We start from the raw sequence: 19,888 nt of genomic DNA, 5'->3' as shown, positions 1-19,888 counted from the left end.
GCAGTTCAGGGAGGGTCAGAATCTTGTAACCTCCAGCTGCGTGGCTTCTAAACCATTTCTGATCTTGTGGCTAATGTTAGTCTTACAAAGGCAATCTAGTCCCCATGCAAGAAGGAGGTCTGCTTTGGGAAAGGGCTGTTACTGTCTTTGTTTAAACTATAAGTTTCTCCCAAAGTTAGTTCAGCCTATGCCCATGAATGAACAAGGACAGCTTGGAGGTTAGAAGCAAGATGGAGTAAGTTAAGTTACATCTCTTTCAGTGTCTCAGTCATAATTTTGCAAAGGCAGTTTGAATACCTCAGCTTCCCAGACTCAAATGATCCTCCTGCCTCAGCCTCCCACATAGCTGGAACTAGAGATATGTACTACCACACCTGGCAATTCTTTATTTTTTGCGGACATGGGGTTTCACTATATTGCCCAGGCTGGTCTCAAACTTCTGGGCTCAAAGGATCTTCCTGCCTCAGTCTCCCGAAGTGGTGGGATTATAGGCATAAACCACTGCACCCAGCCTGATTTGGGTTTTGAACACAGTTCTGTCGGACCCCTTGAGAGGAGCACTTTTCACAGTGCTGTGCTGAATGAGAAGTAATCCTTAAACTTAACGGACTTCCTTTCGACTGTAGAGAAGCTATTGCCCTTCTTTTCTTCTTCCTTGTCTTCAAGGAAGTTCTTCTTTTGTACTAGAACCCCAATGTGAGCAGGGCCTTTTTTCCTACCCCCGGCCAGGCTCTCAGGGACCGGGATCCCATTTCCCCCAAGCATAAGTCCTGGTGAGCTTAAGTCAGCTGGAATGATAATGATCACATTCTCCCTGGTGAACAGGCTCATGGCAGTTCTGGGGGAGTTGGGAGAGAGGAGTAGTCTTTGGGCCAAAAAATAAACACAGCTGGTAATGACCCAACAGAATGGTAGAGAGAATCTGAGTCCTTGAAGTTGCTGTGGATTTGTTTAATAAAACCATTCGGCAACCCACTACCCCACCTATTTTTATGTCACATAATAGGACTTTGTTAGGTGAGATAATACAATTCACTTAAAGTTACTTTTAATTAGGATTTATTTTATATTTATTTGTCTGTCAGTATCCATGGGGGATTGGTTTCAGGACCTCTCTCAGATTCCAAAATCCACAGATGCACAAGTCCCTGCTATAAAACGGTGCAGGATTTGCATATAACCTACGCACATCCTCCCGTATACTTTAAATCATCTTTAGGTTACTTACAATGCCTAATACAATATAAATACCGTGTAAATAGTTGTTATACTGTATTGTTATGGAATAATGGTAAGGAAAAAAGTCTGTACATGTTCAGTACCATCACAACTATGCATTTTCTTTCCCAAATATTTTTGATCTGTGGTTGGTTGAATCTGTGGATGCAGAACTCATGAATATGGAGGGCTAACTGTATTTACAGCCAAAAGCATCTCAATGGATTTATCATCAGAGGAATCAATGAAGAGGGCTGATTAATGCAGTCAAACCTTTGAGGGATTTGTGAACACTAGAACCACCATTTCAAATCTGCAATAGGCGATCTGTGAGTGAATTATGGCATTTTGGGCTTGGAAGAATGAGAAGTCATCATGCCTAGTGTTTACTAAATCTTTTTCTTTTTTTTTTTAATTTTTTTTGTGAGACAGAGTCTCATTGTGTTACCCAGGCTGGTATTAAACTCCTGGGCTCAAGTGATCCTCTCACCTCTGCCTCCAAAGGAAATCTATGCTGATCATTCCAGTTACCTATTTCTGCAGAACAAATCACCCCCAAAAGTTAATGACTTAGAACAACAAAAAATCATTTTATTATTTTGAAGGTCAGCTTTATGTATGAGTGTGGTTTGGTTATAGTAAAGAGTAATTCAAATACTCATTTAGCTTGTTGCTGTGGAGGAATTTTGTAGATGTAATTAGCATCGACAATCAATTGACTTTAAGTCGCTTGTCGTTGGCAATGTGGTTGGGTCTGACTCAATCAGTGGAGAGGCCTGAAGAGCAGAACTGAGGCTTCCCTTAGGAAGAAGAAATTCTGCCTGTGGATTGCAGTGTCACCTTGAGCTACCCATCCAGCCTGCCCTTCCTGACATCCTGCCCTACAGACTTCAGATCTACCTGACCAGCTCCCAAAACCACAAAGCTAACTCTCGCAATAAATCTATATCCTTCCATTCTGGATTTTTTCTGTGGAATCCTGACTGCTACTATCATTATTTCTCACAATTCTGGAGGTCGACTGGGCTCTGCTAGGTTTTTGCTTGGGGTCCCTTGAGCAATGACAGTTAGACAATGGCTGGGGCTGAAGTCCCCTAGGAGTTATCACTCACATGTATGACACTTGACTGGGACTTCAGCTGGGCATTGGCTGGAAAACATAGACGTGGCCTTTTCATGTTGTCTGAGCTTTCTCACAGCATGGCAGCTGGGGTCCAAGAGGGAGCGCCCCAAGAAAAGGAAGTGGAAGAGCATAGCTTTTTTTTTTTTTTTTTAATGACCTAGACTCAGAAGTCATAGAGCCTCCATTGAGCCATCCCTTATTGGTAAAGGCAGTCATAAAGGTCTATTCAGGCTGAAAGCAAAGAACACAGACCCTGCTCCTCTATGGGAGGAGAGTTAATGTCACATTGTAGAAGAGTATCTGCCACAATGAACAAATTTTTACCAATTCATGGTTGAATGACAACAATCAAACCAAATTATTTCTATTTGGAGGACAATTTAGAGGACAGTCCATTATTCTGAGCTGAAGTTTTGGTGCTAAAATATCCTATATTTAGTTAAATGGTGATAATTGTATATCATATTGGGATTCATTTTGTAAATGTACTTACTGTGCAAAAATAAAATACTGGTGTCTTAAGGTCAGTCCCCAAGGTTTTGTGAAATTCAGAATCTGGCAATTTGATTGCATCCACTTTTCTGCTGAGTGTTGTGAGGACATTTGCAGCATTCCCCATAGTGATCGTTTATTCTCTGGACACTCCTGGTGACCTCAGTCTCCCCTCATTGAAAGATTTATCATTCTCATTGCCAACAGTTCTTCCCAGTGTAAAGTTCTTACTGTCTGCCCTGCTGATGTGGAATCTTTCCTCTCTATTCATTTAACAGCTTTTCTACTTTCAGCACCACACCATTAAGTCTTCCTTTTTTAGGTTGAACAATCTTAATTCCTATACATATTCTTTATGTGACCCAGTCAGAATATTGGGCTCCGGGTAAGCTTGTGTATAATGGTGGTGATACAGCTTGAATGTTCGTCCCCTCAAAAGCTCATGTTAAAATGTCATCCCCAGTGTTGGAGGTGGGGCCTGGTGGGAGGTGTTCGCCTAGAGGGGTGGGTCCCTTACAAATGGCTTGGTGTCTTCCCCCTGGTAGTAAGTGAGTTCTCACTCTGTTAGTTCACAGGATAGCTGGTGGTTGACAAGACCCTGGCATCTCTCTTTGGCTCCTTTCTCACCATGTGACATACCTGCTCCCTCTTTGCCTTCTGCCATGTTTGGAAGCTTCCTGAGGCCTCACCAGAAGCAAATGCCAGCACCACGTTTCTTGTACAGTGTGAAGAACCATGAGCCAAATAGACCCCTTTTTTAATAAATTACCCAGTCCCATGTTATTCCTTTTTAGCAACAAACCCCAATAAATACAGGTAGTATTATTTCAGTCTTACAGGATCTCAATAGTCTCAATTTGTTTATCCTGGAATTATGATCTTCAAGGTACCTGTTGGCTGTAAATCTGTATTTCTCAATGCTGTTGATGCACTTCTAAAAGCACTACAGTTTGGTAGTGTTCTTCCTTAACAGGTAATTACAACAGAAAACGTGTTCTGAGCAATACTGAATATAATGAGTCTATACTACCTTTAATAAATATACTATACTATACTTCTTTTTTTTTTTTTTTGAGATGGAGTCTCAATCTGTCACCCAGGCTGGAGTGCAATGGTGCGATCTTGGCTCACTGCAAACTCCACCTCCTGGGTTCAAGCGATTCTCCTGCCTCAGCCTTATGAGTAGCTGGGATTACAGGTGCCCACCACCACGCCCAGCTTATTTTTGTATTTTTAGGAGACACGGGGTTTCGCCATGTTGGTCAGGCTGGTCTCGAACTCCTGACCTCATGATCTGCCCACCTCGGCCTCCCAAAGTGCTGGGATTACAGGCATGAGCCACCGTGCCCGGCCAATAAATATACTATACTTCTATGAATATATACTAAAACTCTTACTTCGAAAAAAACTATGTATGACATGGAAATGGTACATATTAAATATGTAGTTAATTTTTTTAAACAGCAAAATGAATAGCACTTATTTTTATTTATCTAATATAAAAATTAGAGCTTCCCATTGTTCTGTTGTTTTCTGAGGAGTCTTCACATTAGGCTAAAGGTAGATTTTTTTTCCATAAATTATTGGGGTACAGGTGGTATTTGGTGACACAAGTAAGTTCTTTAGTGGTGGTTTGTGAGATCCTGGTGCACCCATCACCCGAGCAGTATATACTGCATCATATTTGTTGTCTTTTATCCCTTGCCTCCCAAGTCCCCAAAGTCCATTGTATCATTATTATTATTATTTTTTTTTTGACACAGAATTTCACTCTTGTTGCCCAGGCTGGAGTGCAATGGCGCGATCTTGGCTCACTGCAACCTCCGCCTCCCAAGTTCAAGCGAATCTCTTGCCTTAGCCTCCCTAGTAGCTGGGATTACAGGCATGTGCCACCACGCCCAGCTAATTTTGTATTTTTGGTAGAGACAGGGGTTCTCCATGTTGGTCAGGCTGGTCTCGAACTCCCGACCTCAGGTAATCTGCCCACCTTGGCCTCCCAAAGTTCGGGATTACTGGCGTGAGCCACCGTGCCCAGCCCATTGTATCTTTCTTATGCCTTTGTGTCCTCGTAGCTTAGCTCCCACATATCAGTGAGAATATACGATAGGGTTTTCCATTCCTGAGTAATATGTAGTTAATTTTAAACCTACATTTGAAAAGAAATGTAAGTTTCTAGTTTTCTTCAAGATTTGTCTTTATGCAATTGAATATTTTTACCTTAAATTTTCTACTTTACCTTTATTCCTATTTTAATTACTAATATTTACTATTCTTATCACTCCTATTGCTACTAAATATAGATAATAATGCATTTCTATTGCTAGTTTTTGTCCCTCAGTTTCTTGTCTCCAGCTACAGTTGGTTCTGGTGCCTTCCTTTATACTTCTCCCCTTTTTTTTTTTTTTTTTTGAGAGGAGTCTTGCTGTGTCACCCAGGCTGGAGTGCGATGGTATGATCTCAGCTCACTGCAACCCCCACCTCCCAGGTTCAAGCAATTCTTCCACCTCAGCCTCCTGAGTAGCAGGAATTACAGGCACCCACCATCATGCCCGGCTAATTTTTGTATGTTTAGTAGAGACGGGGTTTCACTATGTTGGCCAGGCTGGTCTTGAACTCCTGACCTCATGGGATCTGCCTGTCTCAGCCTCCCAAAGTGCTGGGATTACAGGCGTGAGCCACTGCGCCTGGCCTTTTTTTTTTTTGAGATGGAGTTTCACTCATGTTGCCCAGGCTGGACTGCAATGGTGCGATCTCAGCTCACTTCAGCCTTGCAACCTCTGCCTCTTAGGTTCAAGCGATTCTCCTGCCTCAGCCTCCCAAGTAGCTGGAATTACAGGTACGTGCTACCACACCCAGCTAAATTTGTGTTTTTAGTAGAGATGGGGTTTCACTATGTTGGTCAGGCTGGCCTCGAACTCCTGACTTCAGGTAATCCACCCTCCTTGGTCCCAAAGTGCTAGGATTACAGGCATGAACCACTGCGCCAGGCCTTAATTTCTGCTTCCTTTGCAAATTTGACATAATCATCCTGTAAACCATCATCTAAGTCATTAACTGAAATTCTGAGCAGGATGGGCTTGAGTACAGAATTCTGGATCACTTTTCCAGCTAATTAACACTAACTGGGTGGATTTGTCCATGTGGCTTTAAGTGTACCTTAATGCATTACCATGTTAAATACCTTTTTGAAATTAAGACGTCCTAGGCCGGACATCCTCCAGATTCCACCTGTCTATCTTTTCATTGCCCAGAAGCCATCATATGTGAAATGGCTGACTTGTTTTCAGTGGTAATTTAAGGTGCCAAACAGGAGTTTCAGAGCCAAATGTTGCGCATTTAATTCTAGAGTTTGGACAGCTAAAAATAATCAGCAAATGTTTAACGGCAAATTTAACCACCAAACATGAAATGAAGTCATAGATGTTTGGGTGTACAAGTGAATCAACTCACTGAACAGCTTGGAAAAAGAAAGAACCTAGTAATCCTAGTCATGTCAAGGGCAGGAGACAGAGGTGGGGACAGCTGAATTTTATTATTCCTGTGCCTCCATGAACGTTCATGCTGATGTGGTCTAAGGAGACATAAATAAAGGCTTAAGTAGCTCTAGTTTAAACTATGATATTCTGATGTGACATTTTCACATTCATCTTAGTATTCCATCATGTTCATAGTCCCAACTAGTTCTGAGTCACTCATAATTCCAGACTGATGATGGCTTTACTATGTTTTCAAACATTTAATTGATGAATTATCTTCACGGTATTTCTTGAGGCATGTCAAGAATTTATCAGAGGTTTTGCTTTTAGAAAAAAACGAATCTAATGGTTAAATTTTTTTTCCACGAATTGTATCTTGGCACTTTATATACTTTTTTTTTTTTTTTTTTTTTTTTTTTTTTGTGGAGAAATGATCTCACTATGTTGCCCAGGCCGGTCTCAAACTCCTGGCCTCAAGCAGTCCTCCTGCCTTGGCCTCCCAAAATGCTGGGATTATTGGCGTGAGTCACTGCAGCTGGCCCAGCCATTTTTGTGATTTATTGGAAAAACATTGTTATGTATTTATAATAATAAGGTAAGAGATCTGTCAGACACTGCTACAGTGTCACTTCTCTGTCTCTCTTTAGCACTAGTCCAATATTCTGCGTTGTTTTTGCACTTACCGCGGCATGTTAGAGTATTGCTCTCTCTGTACTTTAGCACATAGTATTACTTTAAAATTCTTTCTTCCTTTTTAAAAAATTAAGTATATACTCCTCCATTTCTATATTCGAGACAGAAGTAGCAGATACTCAGTAAATTCCTATTGACCAGTCTCTGTTCAGTAAAACTATAGTTTCATTATGAAGTTTTATTATATAGCTTTATATAATTTTAATAAGACTGCATTAGTTTTAATGTAGTTTGCTATAGTTGCTAATTTTTTTTTTCTGACTTAATGTGTACCTGAGTTTAGGCGAGGAAGAGCTCTTTTTTGGTGCCACCCTGTTTTTTTTTGTTTATTGTTTAATTTTTTGTGGTTTTTTTTTGCACAATTTGTTTTTCCTACTTTGGATAAATTCACATCTACATGAATTTCTCACTTTTTTGTGTGTGATTTTCACGTTTTTTTCCTGCCATATTTGGATAGTTCTAAGAGTTGAGTCATGTCCCTCAGCTTTTAACAATTTATTTTTGAGGTTAAGTGCTTTCTTTCAAAAACACTTTATTTAATTTTAATCAATCTCATGTGGGTTATCTGTACGAGCCATTCTCAGACCCAATGCCGTAACAAAGTTCCATCAGCTTGGTGGCTTAATATAACAGAAATGTATTGTCTCACCATTATGGAGTCCAGAAATTTGAAATGAAGGTGTTGGTGGGGGCATGCTCCCTCTAAAGGCTCCAGGGAAGAAGCTTCCTTTGCCTTGTGGTGAATACTGGTGATTCCTGGTATTCCTGGCCTGTAGCTGCATCACATTGATCTCTGCCTCCATCTTCACAGGGCCATGTTCTTCATGCCTCCTCCATGTCTCTACATTCAAATCTCCCTTTCTTTTCTCTTCTGAAGATGTCAGTCATTGGATTTAAGGCCCACTCTAACCAGTATAACCTCATCTTGATTACATCTGAAAAGACCCTATTTCTAGATAAGGTCACATTCACTGGCATGGGGGTTAGGACTTCAACATCTTATTAGGGGACACAGGTCAAGTCACTACACTAAGTTACTTCATGCTAACTTAGTCACTACACCAAGTTACTTCATTCTATATATATATATAATATATAGAATATATAATATATGTAACATATAATATATAATTATATATTATATATAATATATAATAAAATATATATATTATATAAATATATATATATTATATTTATATATATATTTGCTTGTTTGTTTTTTGAGACGGAGTTTTGCTCTTGTCGCCCAGGCTGGAGGGCAATGGTGTGATCTCGGCTCACTGCAACCTCCTTCTCTTGGGTTCAAGTGATACTCCTGCCTCAGCCTCCCGAGTAGCTGGGATTACAGGCATGTGCCACCACGCCCGGCTAATTTTTATATTTTTAGTAGAGACGGAGTTTCTCCATGTTGGTCAGGCTGGTCTTGAACTCCCGACCTCAGGTAATCCACCCACCTTGGCCTCCCAAAGTGCTGGGATTACAGGCTTGAGCCACTGTGCCCAGCCTGAAAGTATTTTTACATAGGCTTTTAATGAGTTTAATGAACTAAGTTTGATGATGAGACTATACTAAAAACAAAACAAAATAAGAAACAAAGCAAAATGAACACACACTGTGTGGATGTAATCGATCCTATCTCTCTGTGTAGTTGCTGCCAGTTAGGTCCCTGGGTATGTCATATGTCATATGACTTTTCATGTTAGTTTTACCTCTTATGTGGATGTTTTGAGGGTAGAGGCCCCATCTTCCATTTCTTTTGTGACCTTTTAAGGATTCTTGCCCATGCTTAGCACAGAGTAGATTCTGAGAAAAAACACCCACATTTTGATCTGTGAGTTGATATTTAAAAAAATGGGTGACCATTTTCTTTGTGCTGCAGGGCAAGGGATTTATGTTTCCTGATATTGAAAATAGTCCAGGGCTTAGCTGAGGGATGCATTCTATGCTAACTCACTGACCCTGAGAAGTCTCCATTGTAAAACACACTGTAATTATACATATCACTAAGAAGGAAAAAATGATGTTCATTTATACTTGTAAGGCTTTATGAGCATAAGATGCATGGTAATTCAATTAAAAGTAAAAACAAAGCCAGGCACAGTGGTGCATACCTGTAATCACAGCACTTTGTGGCACTGAGCTGAGGCAGGTGGATTGCTTTGCCCAGGAGTTTGAGACCAGCCTGGGCAACATGGTGAAATACTCACTTTACAGAAAGTACAAAAAGTAGCCAGACGTGGTGATGCACACCTGTTGTCCTAGCTACTCGGGAGGCTGAGGTGGGAGAATCGCTTGAGCCCAGGAGGCAGAGGTTGCAGTGAGCTGAGATTGCACCACTTGCACTCCAGCCTGGGTGACAGTGTGAGGCCCTCCCTGAAAAGAAAAAAAAAAAAAAAAAAAAGGAGACAGAAAAAAGGGTTGTATTAGGCTGTTCTTGCATTGCTATGAAGAAATACCCGAGGCTGGGTGCGGTGGCTCACGCCTGTAATCCCAGCACTTTGGGAGGCCGAGGCAGGCAGATCACAAGGTCAAGAGATCGAGACGATCCTGGCCAACATGGTGAAACCCTGTCTCTACTAAAAATACAAAAATTAGCTGGGCATGGTGGTGTGCACCTGTAGTCTCAGCTACTCAGGAGGCTGAGGCAGGAGAATCGCTTGAACCCAGGAGGCAGAGGTTGCAGTGAGCCTAGATCGTGCCACTGCACTCCAGCCTGGCGACAGAGTGAGACTCCATCTCAAAAAAAAAAAAAAAGAAAGAAAGAAAGAAAGAGAAAAACCTGAGACTGGGTAATTTATAAAGAAAAGAGATTTAATTGGCTCACAGTCCTGCAGGCTGTACAGGAAGTGAAGCATAGTACCCGTATCTACTTCTGGTGAGAGTCTCAGGAAGCTTCCAATCATAGTAGAAGGCAAAGGGGGAGCAGGAACATCACATGGGGGAGCAGGCACCTCACATGGCAAGAGCAGGAGTGAGAGTGGGGGAGAGGTGCTGCACATTTAAACAACCCGATCTCATGAGAACTTACTCACTATGGTGAGGACAGCACCAATAGGATGGCGCTAACCCATTCATGGGAAGTCCATCCACCCCCATGATCCAATCATCTCCCACCAGGCCCCACCTCCAACAGTGGGGATGACATTTCAACATGAGATCTGGGGAGACAAGTATCCAAACTGTATTACTCCATTCTCACACTGCTATGAAGAATCGCCCAAGACTGGGTAATTTATAAAGAAAAGAGGTTTAATTGACTCACAGTTCAGCATGGTTGAGGAGGCCTCAGGAAACTTACAATCATGGCAGAAGGCAAAGGGGAAGCAAGGCACCTTGTGATTCACAAGTCGGGAGGAAGAAGTGACAAGTGAAAAGGGAAGCGCTTCTTATAAAACCATCAGATCTCGTGAGAACTCACTATCATGAGAACAGCATGGGAGAAACTACCCTCATGCTGCAGTTACCCCGACCTGGTCTCTCCTTTGACATGTGAGGATTACGGAGATTACCATTCAAGACGAGATTTGGGTAGGGACACAAAGTTTAACCATATCACAAACTATGTCAAAGGTGAATCCTAGTATTGATGAGATATGATATTTAAATAGAAAATAGTCTCTTTTTGTCTATGCTACCAAAAGACTGAGGAGGCCTTTGGGCAGGATGGTGGTCTTTCCTAGGCCCCTGAACCCACGATGTGTTGGAGCCTAGGGTTTTATTTGCAATAGCCTGGCATGTTGATTGAGCAAGGGCTTTGCAGTCTGAGAGGAGTGTATCAGCATTGTATCTTTTTTTTTTCTGAGACAGAGTCTCCCTCCGCTGCCCAGGCTGGAGTGCAGTGGCTCGATCTCAGCTCACTGCAAGCTCCGCCTCCCGGGTTCCCGCCATTCTCCTGCCTCAGCCTCCCGAGTAGCTGGGACTACAGGCGCCCGCCACCACGCCCGGCTAATTTTTTGTATTTTTAGTAGAGACGGGGTTTCACCGTGTTAGCCAGAATGGTCTCGATCTCCTGACAAAGTGATCCGCCCTCCTCGGCCTCCCAAAGTGCTGGAATTACAGGCGTGAGCCACCGCGCCCGGCTGCATTATATCTTTAATTCTCAGAATCTCCATTTCTTTGTGAAGATGGGACAATAAAATCATCCTTCCAGGACTTTATGTGAGGATCCAGTGAGATAATCTAGGGGAAGATTCCTGTCTCACCACTCAGTACTTAGGACACAGGTACGAGTTTCTCCTTCCCTTCCCCATGTCTCCTTGCCTCCTTCAAAAGCTCACCATGAAAAGGTGAAAAAGAACTGAGAGTAGATCATGACCTCAGAAATTTTAAATTCAGAAAACTTCTTAGGATGCTAAATAGAATCCTGTAGGTCTCATCACTCTTGGGTATTGTGTTGGTTTCCTGCTGCTGCTGTCATAAATTACTGTATTAGTGTTTAAAAACAACACATATCTGGCCAGACATGGTGGCTCACACCTGTTATCCCAGCATTTTGGGAGGCCGAGGTGGGCAGATCACTTGAGCCAGGAGTTTGAGGCTAGCCTGGCCAACTTGGTGAAACCGTCTCTACTAAAATATACAAAAATTAGCCAGGCATGGTGGTGTACACCTGTGATCCCAGCTACTCGGGAGCCTGAGACGGGAGAATCACCTGAACCTGGGAGGCGGAGGTTACAGTGAGCCAAGATCGTGTCACTGCCCTCCAGCCTTGGTGACAGAATGAGACACTATCTCCAAAGCAAAACAAAACAAAAAGAACCCCACACATTTATTATCAAACAGGTCTTGGGGACAGAAGTCCAGGCCATGTTCATTTCTGGAGGCTCTAGGGGAGACGCTCTCCACTGTGTTTCCAACTTCTCCACGCAGCCTGCATTCCTTGGCTTGTGGCCCTTTTCTCCATTTCGAAGGCCAGCAGTGCTGCCTCTCTTTGTGCCTTTCTTTCATAGTCATAACCCTCTGGCTGATTCTGACTCCTTCTGTCTTTCTGTTTTCATGTTTAAAGATTTTAAGGATGTTTACATTGGGCCTAGCTGGATAATTCAAGATAGTCTTCCTAATTTAAGTCATCTGAGTGGCATCCTTAATTCATCTGCAGCCTTAACTCCCCTCTACCGTGTACCCTAACATAGTCACAGCTTCCAGAGATTAGGACGTGGACATTTTGGAAGCCATTGTTCAGTCTATTACAAGTATTAAAAAAAAAACCCTATATATCTCCCTTGCTTCTTGTTTGATTGAAAATGTATTGTGTATGGATTTTTAAAATTCCCTTATTTGAATACTTATAATTTCAACCGATGCCTCTGTCGTAGCACTTGTGCATTACGTAGAAATGTTCTATTTATTTTACGTGTCTGTTTACCCCCTAATACATATGCTTCTAGAGGGAATGTACTGTATTCGTCTTAGAATTCTCTGAACACAGCACAACGCCTAGAGCAAAACAGACACTTGAGAAGTGATTATGGGCTGAAACTGAATGAACTTGGTTGATTTTGTAGCAATTTCTTATTTTATCCTCTTTTAAACTTTCACAAATAATTTCCAAAACCTGAGTGCCTTTGATATCAAAAACGTATAGTCTTTCATTTTATATAACAATTTATATAACAATTGTCTCACATATACTGAGAAGTAAATGATTTGTTTCATTCAGCTTAGTGGAAATTCACACAAGAAATGCAGAAAAATGAAAATAATAAAGTTATTTTTAGGTTATTCAAAAGAGAATGAAGGTCTGAGAAGTTTCTTAATATATGTAAGTAGGATTTTATTGCAAAGGGAATTAGACGTTATTTTCCTGGGAAGCTTTGGTTCTACTAACAATGAAGCATTTATACAATGCATAATCCATGAATGTGAGTCGGTTATCTCTTATTACACAACTTTCTATTGTATTTAGTGTATATCAGTATCTATATCAGTACAAGTGATCCAGTTTTTGGTGAAAGTCAAACGAATATTTTGTTGCATGATTCTGTAAATTTGACAATATGCAGATTTCTGGGTGAACGTCTGCTGCTTCTGTTACTTTCGTTTCTTTATTCTTATTTCTCTGAGTAGAGTCATCTGAGTATAGATGAGTGAATTAAAGCAGTCCTTTGACTCATTTTCGGATCATCCGTTAAAACTGATTTTTGGGGCCAGGCATGGTGTCTCATGCCTGTAACCCCAGCACTTTGGGAGGCCAGTATGGGATGATCACTTGAGGCCAGGAATTTGAGACCAGCCTGGACAACATTGTGAGACTGTCTCTACAAAAAATTTTTTTAAAACTAGCTGACTGTGGTGGCACATGCTTGTAGTCCTAGCTACCTGGGAGTCTGAGATGGGAGTATCATATGAGACCAGGAGATCAAGGCTGAGCTATGATCACACCACTGTACTCGAGCCTGAATAACAGAGTGAGACCCTGTTCCCCCTCCCCAAAAATCAAAAACACAAAAATCTGATTTTTTTTTTTTTTGGCCAATCTAAGAGATGATCCACTAATTGGTCCACTTACCACATACTTTTAGATTTGATACCTTTCATTAATAGCCTTTTCTTTACTTTCCACTCCTAACTTTTCTTCCATTGTTTTTTGTTTGTTTTCATTGATTTTTCTGCTCCTAACAATCAACATTCTTCGTTTCCACAATCCTTGCCAAAGTAGCATTCCCTTCCCCTTGGGAAAAGTAGGCATAGATCTGCCTCTAAATCAAAGGCTTCAAGGACCAAAGGTAACCTCTTCATAAGAAGAGGGAAATTTGGACACAGATGACACAGAGAGGAGAATGCCACAGGGTAAAGGAGGCAGAGACTGGACTGATGCGTCTACAAGCCAGGGCTACTGGCAACCATGAGAAGCTAGGAGAGAAGCAGGTAACAGATTCTCCCCCAGTCTCCAGGAGGAACCAACCCTGCCAACGCTCTGTCGCCCAGGCTGGAGTGCAGTGGCCGGATCTCAGCTCACTGCAAGCTCCGCCTCCCGGGTTCCCGCCATTCTCCTGTCTCAGCCTCCCGAGTAGCTGGGACTACAGGCGCCGCCACCTCGCCCGGCTAGTTTTTTTTTGTATATTTTTAGTAGAGACGGGGTTTCACCGGGTTAGCCAGGATGGTCTCGATTTCCTGACTTCGTGATCTGCCCGTCTCAGCCTCCCAAAGTGCTGGGATTACAGGTGTGAGCCACCGCGCCCGGCCAACTTTTGACTTCTTGACTTCAGACCATAAGAGAAGAAGTTTCTGCTGTTTGAAGCCACCCAGGTTTGGTCATTCCCTATGGCAGTGCTGGGAAACTAAATGCAGCTCACTTCACACACTGTTTTAAAAATATTTGACATAGTTGCCAACAGCTAAAATTTGGAAGACTTCATATAAAAATAGAGATTTCTCTTCAAAGCATCCCAAATTATGAGCCCTCATATTATTGTGGCCCCTGCCTAGACCTCCTGTTTATTTTCTCTGTATGGAGCAGAATTGCCATGTTCCCCTAGGCCTGCAGGAAGGTGGGGGACAGCTACCTTTTAATTTTTTTTCTTTTTGTATCTTAATGGTAAACCTATCCCAACACCATTTATTAAGCAACCCGACAAATCTGCACAGATATGCTTTTTATCTTCTACTATATGCTCATACAACACTTGAGTCTATTTTGGGCCTTTCTATTCTGATGCTCTAATCTGTCTAAAGAGTCTCTCATCACACTGCACAGTTGGACTTACGACAGTTTAAAAATATGATGTTAAATCTCATCGAACTAGTAGGTGACCAGAGTTCCTTTAACACTCAAATTCTATCAATTAGGATGAGTGAGCTTAACAGCAGTGAATACAGATTCTGTTTAATAGACTTAAAAAGGTGACTCCAGCCGCTTAAATCGGGCTCCCCACGGAAAATGTCAGCCATTGGTTTTCTGACCACGAGTTGGTTTTCCACTTCCGATTTCTTTTGTCTGATAAAAATAATTTGAGTAAGAGCCATATGATTATTTTTGCAATGGTGAATATCACTTATCTGAAAAAAATGAGGCATTAAAATATGGAAGACTTTTCTCGGTCTTGTACACTTCATTAAAATGCATATGAATGTCCTTTTTCTTGAAGAACAGTGTCACCTTCTTGAATTTTGTGTGTGTAAAATGTGAATTAGTAGAAAAAGGAATAACTAAGAGAATGATGTCTGTAGAATCCATAAAGGTGTGCTTAAACTGATTAGCTTATAATACTTTGAAAATCCTTTTATTAAATTTTTCATAGTTAAAAAAATGATTATAGATTCACAGGAGGTTTTCCAAAGAAATGAATAGGAAGGTCTTCTGAACCCTTCCCCCAGCCTCTCCCCGTGTTTACATTGAATGTAAGTACACCAGTGCCATTCATAGAATTTATTTGGATTTCTCCTATATATATATATTTATTTGTATGTTCGTGATGGTTAATTTTAGGTGTCAGCTTGACTGGGTTAAGGGTTATCCAGATAGCTGGTAAAGTATTATTTCTGGGTAGGTTTGAGAGGATGTTTCTGGAAGAGACCGGCCTTTGAATCAAAGGACTGAGTAAGGAAGAACTGCACTCACCAATGTGGGTGGGCACCATCCAATCTGCTGAGGACTCAGGTAGAACAAAAAGGCAGAGAGAAGCTGAATTCATCTCTCTTTCCCGGCGCTCGGACGCCTACTTCTCCTGCCCTCGGACAGCAGACTTCTAGTTCTGCCACCTTTGGGACTTGCACCAGTGGCCCCCTGGATTCTCAGGCCGTCTGCCTCAAACTAAGAATTATACCATCAGTCTCCCTGCTTCTCAGGCCTTCAGATTTGAACTGAGCCATGCTACCTGCTTCCCTGGTTCTGCAGCTTGTACAAAACCTATTGTGGGACTTCTTAGTCTCCATAATCATATGGATCAATTCCTCTCATAAATTTCCTCTCTTTCTCTCTCTTTCTCTCTCTCTCTGTCTGTCTGCAAACCAGGAAGCAGTCCCTCACCAGACACCAGATCTTCAGGGGCCTTGATCTTGGACCTTCCACCCTCCAGAACTTTGAGAAACAAATGTGTGTTACTTAAAGGGCCAGCCTATGTTAATTATTATTATTATTATTATTATTTTCTGAAACGCATATTTGCTCTGTCGCCAGGCTGGAGTGCAGTGATATGATCTCAGCTCACTGCAACCTCTGCCTCCCAGGTTCAAGTGATTCTCCTGCCTCAGTCTCCTGAGTAGCTGGTACTACAGGTGTGCGCCAACACGCCCGGCTAATATTTGTATTTTTAGTAGAGACAGGGTTTCACTATGGATGATCTTAATCTCTTGACCTTGTGATCCGCCCGCCTCGGACTCCCAAAGTGCTGGGATTATGTTAACTTTTTTATAGCATCCTGAAGTAAGATACATTTAGCATGAATGCTTGTTTATTGTCCTGTGTCACTTTCTGTTTTTTTGCACTTCAATTTCTCCCTTCTTTTGTCTTTCCACATTTTTTTCCTTTATGTATCCATAACTTGTACCCATTCTTTGCACTCAATTTTGCTTTCTTTTAACATTTACATATACATGTACCTCTTTTTTCTCTCTCTCTTTCTTTCTCTCTTTCTCTCTCTCTTTCTCTCTCTCTCTCTCTTTCTTTCTTTTTGTCTCTGTTGCCCAGGCTGGAGTGCAGTGGCGTGATCTTGGCTCACTGCAACCTCCGCCTTCTGGGTTCAAGGGCTGGGATTACAGGTGTGAGCCACTGCACCCGGCAGGAGTAATTTTATTTGTGAAAATTACTTCTGTAAAATGCAGATTCCTCTTTTGAAACATGCTGTAATTAGCTATATGTTAACTGTCAAAATATTCCTTCACATTTTTGAGGTTCCTTTCTTCCAAATAGACCCAGCATTAATTTTGAACACTCCTCTGGTGACTCTTCCAGGAGGCAATTTTGCTTTTTCTTACATTATTTCTAACTAGGTAATTTATTTTATTTATTTATTTATTTTTATTATACTTTAAGTTCTAGGGTACATGTGCACAATGTGCAGGTTTGTTACATATGTATACATGTGCCATGTTGGTGTGCTGCACCCATTAACTCGTCATTTACATTAGGTATATCTCCTAATGCTATCCCTGCCCCCTCCCCTAACTAGGTAATTTATTTCAAAAAGTGTGGGCCTTGCAAATAGCAGGCAAGAGGCACTGATTCTGAGTCTGTAGGGAATCCCAAGGGTAATCTCATGTCTTAAAAAGTATTCCAACATCATGGTTGCAAACTCTTTTTGGATAGGTTCTCCACACTTGCTACCCCCAGAGACTGTTCGGCTTTTGAGTTTCTCAGACCTCAAATGGCCTGGAGGTGAGTACTGATGGAGAGCTGCAGCAAGGAGCTTAAAACTTTCTGTGTCTTTGGAAGAATGTCTGCAGAGAAGCTGGGTTAAACTCGAGCCAAAGGTCCAGTCAGCCCAGGCCTGGAACAAAAAAGTCCTCACAGGGATTTTAGCCTTGAAGGCAATCTTTTCAGGCAGTCATAGACAGTTTAGTAAAAATGAAGAGGCTGTTAAACTCACTGGCGTGTTTCCTAAGGGTTCCTTGGCCATGCAATGATTCTGTTTTGGATGAAAGGCAAGTGTTCTCCAGTATTTAAATTAGGCTGACCTCCCAGAGTAAGCTGCAGATGAAGGCATTTTAGGAAATTTCATTAAAGTAGGAATTAACTTGAGGTTCATGATAGGGTTGAGGCATTTATGAAACCACGTTCATATACATGCTACAAAATTTGCAGTTTTCTGGGATAAGGAGCATATGACTTCTAAGAAAAATAATAATTAACTCGCTTTTCAAATTGAAATCCACAGTTATGTTTTTAAGGGATATGCAATATAAATGAGAATATTTTAACATTGTGTTTATTTGTATAATAATTGGATGTTGAGTTAATATTCAAATACTTGAATAATTTATTTGGATAATGTTTAAAAGCCCACAGTCTTGTTCATGATTATCTGGGTGACCTTTTTATGTCCCAGTACTACTATTCAGTTTTAGCCTCTGTGTTTTTTATTTTTATTTTTTTGAGACAGTCTTGCACTGTCACCCAGGTTAGAGCTCAGATACCATCACCACTCACTGAATCTCCCAGGTGCAAGTTGTCCTCCCACCTCAGCCTCCCGAGTAGCTGGGACCACAGGCACATGCCACCACTCCTGGCTAATTTTTAAATTTTTTTTTGTAGAGATGGGGTCTCGCTATGTTGCTCAGGCTGACCTCAAACTCCTGGTCTCAAGTGATTCTCCCAACTCATCCTCCCAAAGTGCTAGGACTGCAGGTGTCAGCCACCACCCTAGGCCCTGTGTTTGTATTTTTTTTTTTGGTGTGGCGGGGGCGGATAAGGAATCTCGCTCTGTCACCCAGGCTGGAGTGCAGTGGTGTGATCTGGGCTCACCGCAACCTCTGCCTCCCGGGTTCAAGCGATTCTCCTGCCTTAGTTTCCCCAGGACCTGGGATTACAGGCATGCGCCACCACGCCCGGCTAATTTTTTGTAGTTTTAGTAGAGACGGGGTTTCACCATGTTGGTCAGACTGGTCTTGAACTCCTGACCTCGTGATCCGCCCGCCTCGGCCTCCCAAATTGCAGGGATTACAGGCATGAATGACCATGCCCAGGCTTTTTGTGTTTGTATTTTTAAACAATGGAACTGATGCTCACTGATCATTTAAAGTGATACTATGTAACTTGAAGGTAGTATTTCCCACACTGGGTATAGAGAACAGCAGTACTCTACATTGGCCTGTGAATTCTCAAGTATGAAAAAAACTGCTCTAGAGATTGATTGATTAGCTCAATAGTTGTTTTAAAAGTTGACTGTGTCACCCAAATTGTTTCTATTATCGAAACACAAACATGAACAAAGTCCAGTCTTTGTTCTCAGGGAATTTATGTTCTAATGAGGCAGAGGGATGAAAACCCAATGTCTGCGATATAGCAGTTCCCCTCTATTCTCGAGGGAGACGTTCCAAGACCCCCAGTGAATGCCTGCAACTGTGGATAGTAGCCAACCACATATATGCTATGTTTTCTCCTATAATACATTACATACTTATGGAAAAGTTTAAGTTATAAATTAGGCACAGTAAAGGATGAACAATAACTAAAAGTAAAATGGAACAATTCTAACAGTATGCTGTAATAAAAGTTATGTTAATGTGTTTCCAAAATATCTCACTGTACTACATCACCTGTTTTTGGACCAGGGTTGACTGCAAGTAACTGAAACTGAGGGAAGCAGCGCCATGGATAAGGGGAGACTACTATATTTGGGAATTATGGCAGGGGATTGAGGAAATCCAGAAATGAACTATGAAGGAGGGTCATCTGCTCAGTTTAGGGTGGGCAGAGAGAGACGTGGGAGGGCTTCTCCTAGATTCTCCTACAAGTGTTACTAGCATGAGCTGAGAGTGATGCATAGGTGAGCGGGTCAGAGCGGAGCGGGCGTAGGGGAGAGAAAAACTGCATGCAAAGCCACAGAGGCAGGAAGAGCCCGGTGCACTGGGAAAATTGCAAGGGATTCTCTTTGTTTTTTTGACAGAGTCTTGCGTCGTCACCTAGGCTGGAGTACAGTGGCTCAATCTCAGCTCATTGCAACTTCCACCTCTTGGGTTCAAGCAATTCTGATGACTCAGTCTCCCAACATAGCTAGGATTACAGGTGTGAACCACCATGCCTAATTTTTTTTTTTTTTTTTTAAGTAAAGACAGGGTTTCGCCATGTTGCCCAGGCCGATCTCGAACTCCTGGCCTTAAGTAATCTGACTGCCTTTGGCTCCCAAAGAACTGGGATTACAAGTGTGAGCCACTGCGCCCGGCCATCAGGGATTCTATTTGGGTGAAATCTAGGGAAGGTTGTGTAGGGAAATTGGGAGGGAAAGTG

The 19,888-nt window shown here is 41.8% G+C and overlaps 1 long non-coding RNA gene across 2 annotated transcripts in view; it reads left to right on the top strand.

Moving 5' to 3' along the window:
* Window positions 1–19,888, top strand: part of LOC106994566 (uncharacterized) — a 75,609-nt gene that overhangs the window by 42,970 nt on the left and 12,751 nt on the right. Inside the window, exon 4 of one of the 2 annotated variants that reach the window (XR_001441175.3) lies at window positions 17,249–17,318. The exons of the other annotated variant lie outside the window; for it this stretch is intronic. This is a non-coding gene — a long non-coding RNA (uncharacterized LOC106994566). Of the gene's footprint in view, window positions 1–17,248; window positions 17,319–19,888 lie in introns of those variants that run through there. 2 annotated transcript variants of the gene reach the window in all.

This window comes from Macaca mulatta, chromosome 18 (assembly GCF_049350105.2).
Source record: "Macaca mulatta isolate MMU2019108-1 chromosome 18, T2T-MMU8v2.0, whole genome shotgun sequence".
Lineage (NCBI taxonomy): Eukaryota > Metazoa > Chordata > Mammalia > Primates > Cercopithecidae > Macaca > Macaca mulatta.
This window is presented reverse-complemented; position numbering and strand designations above follow the sequence as displayed.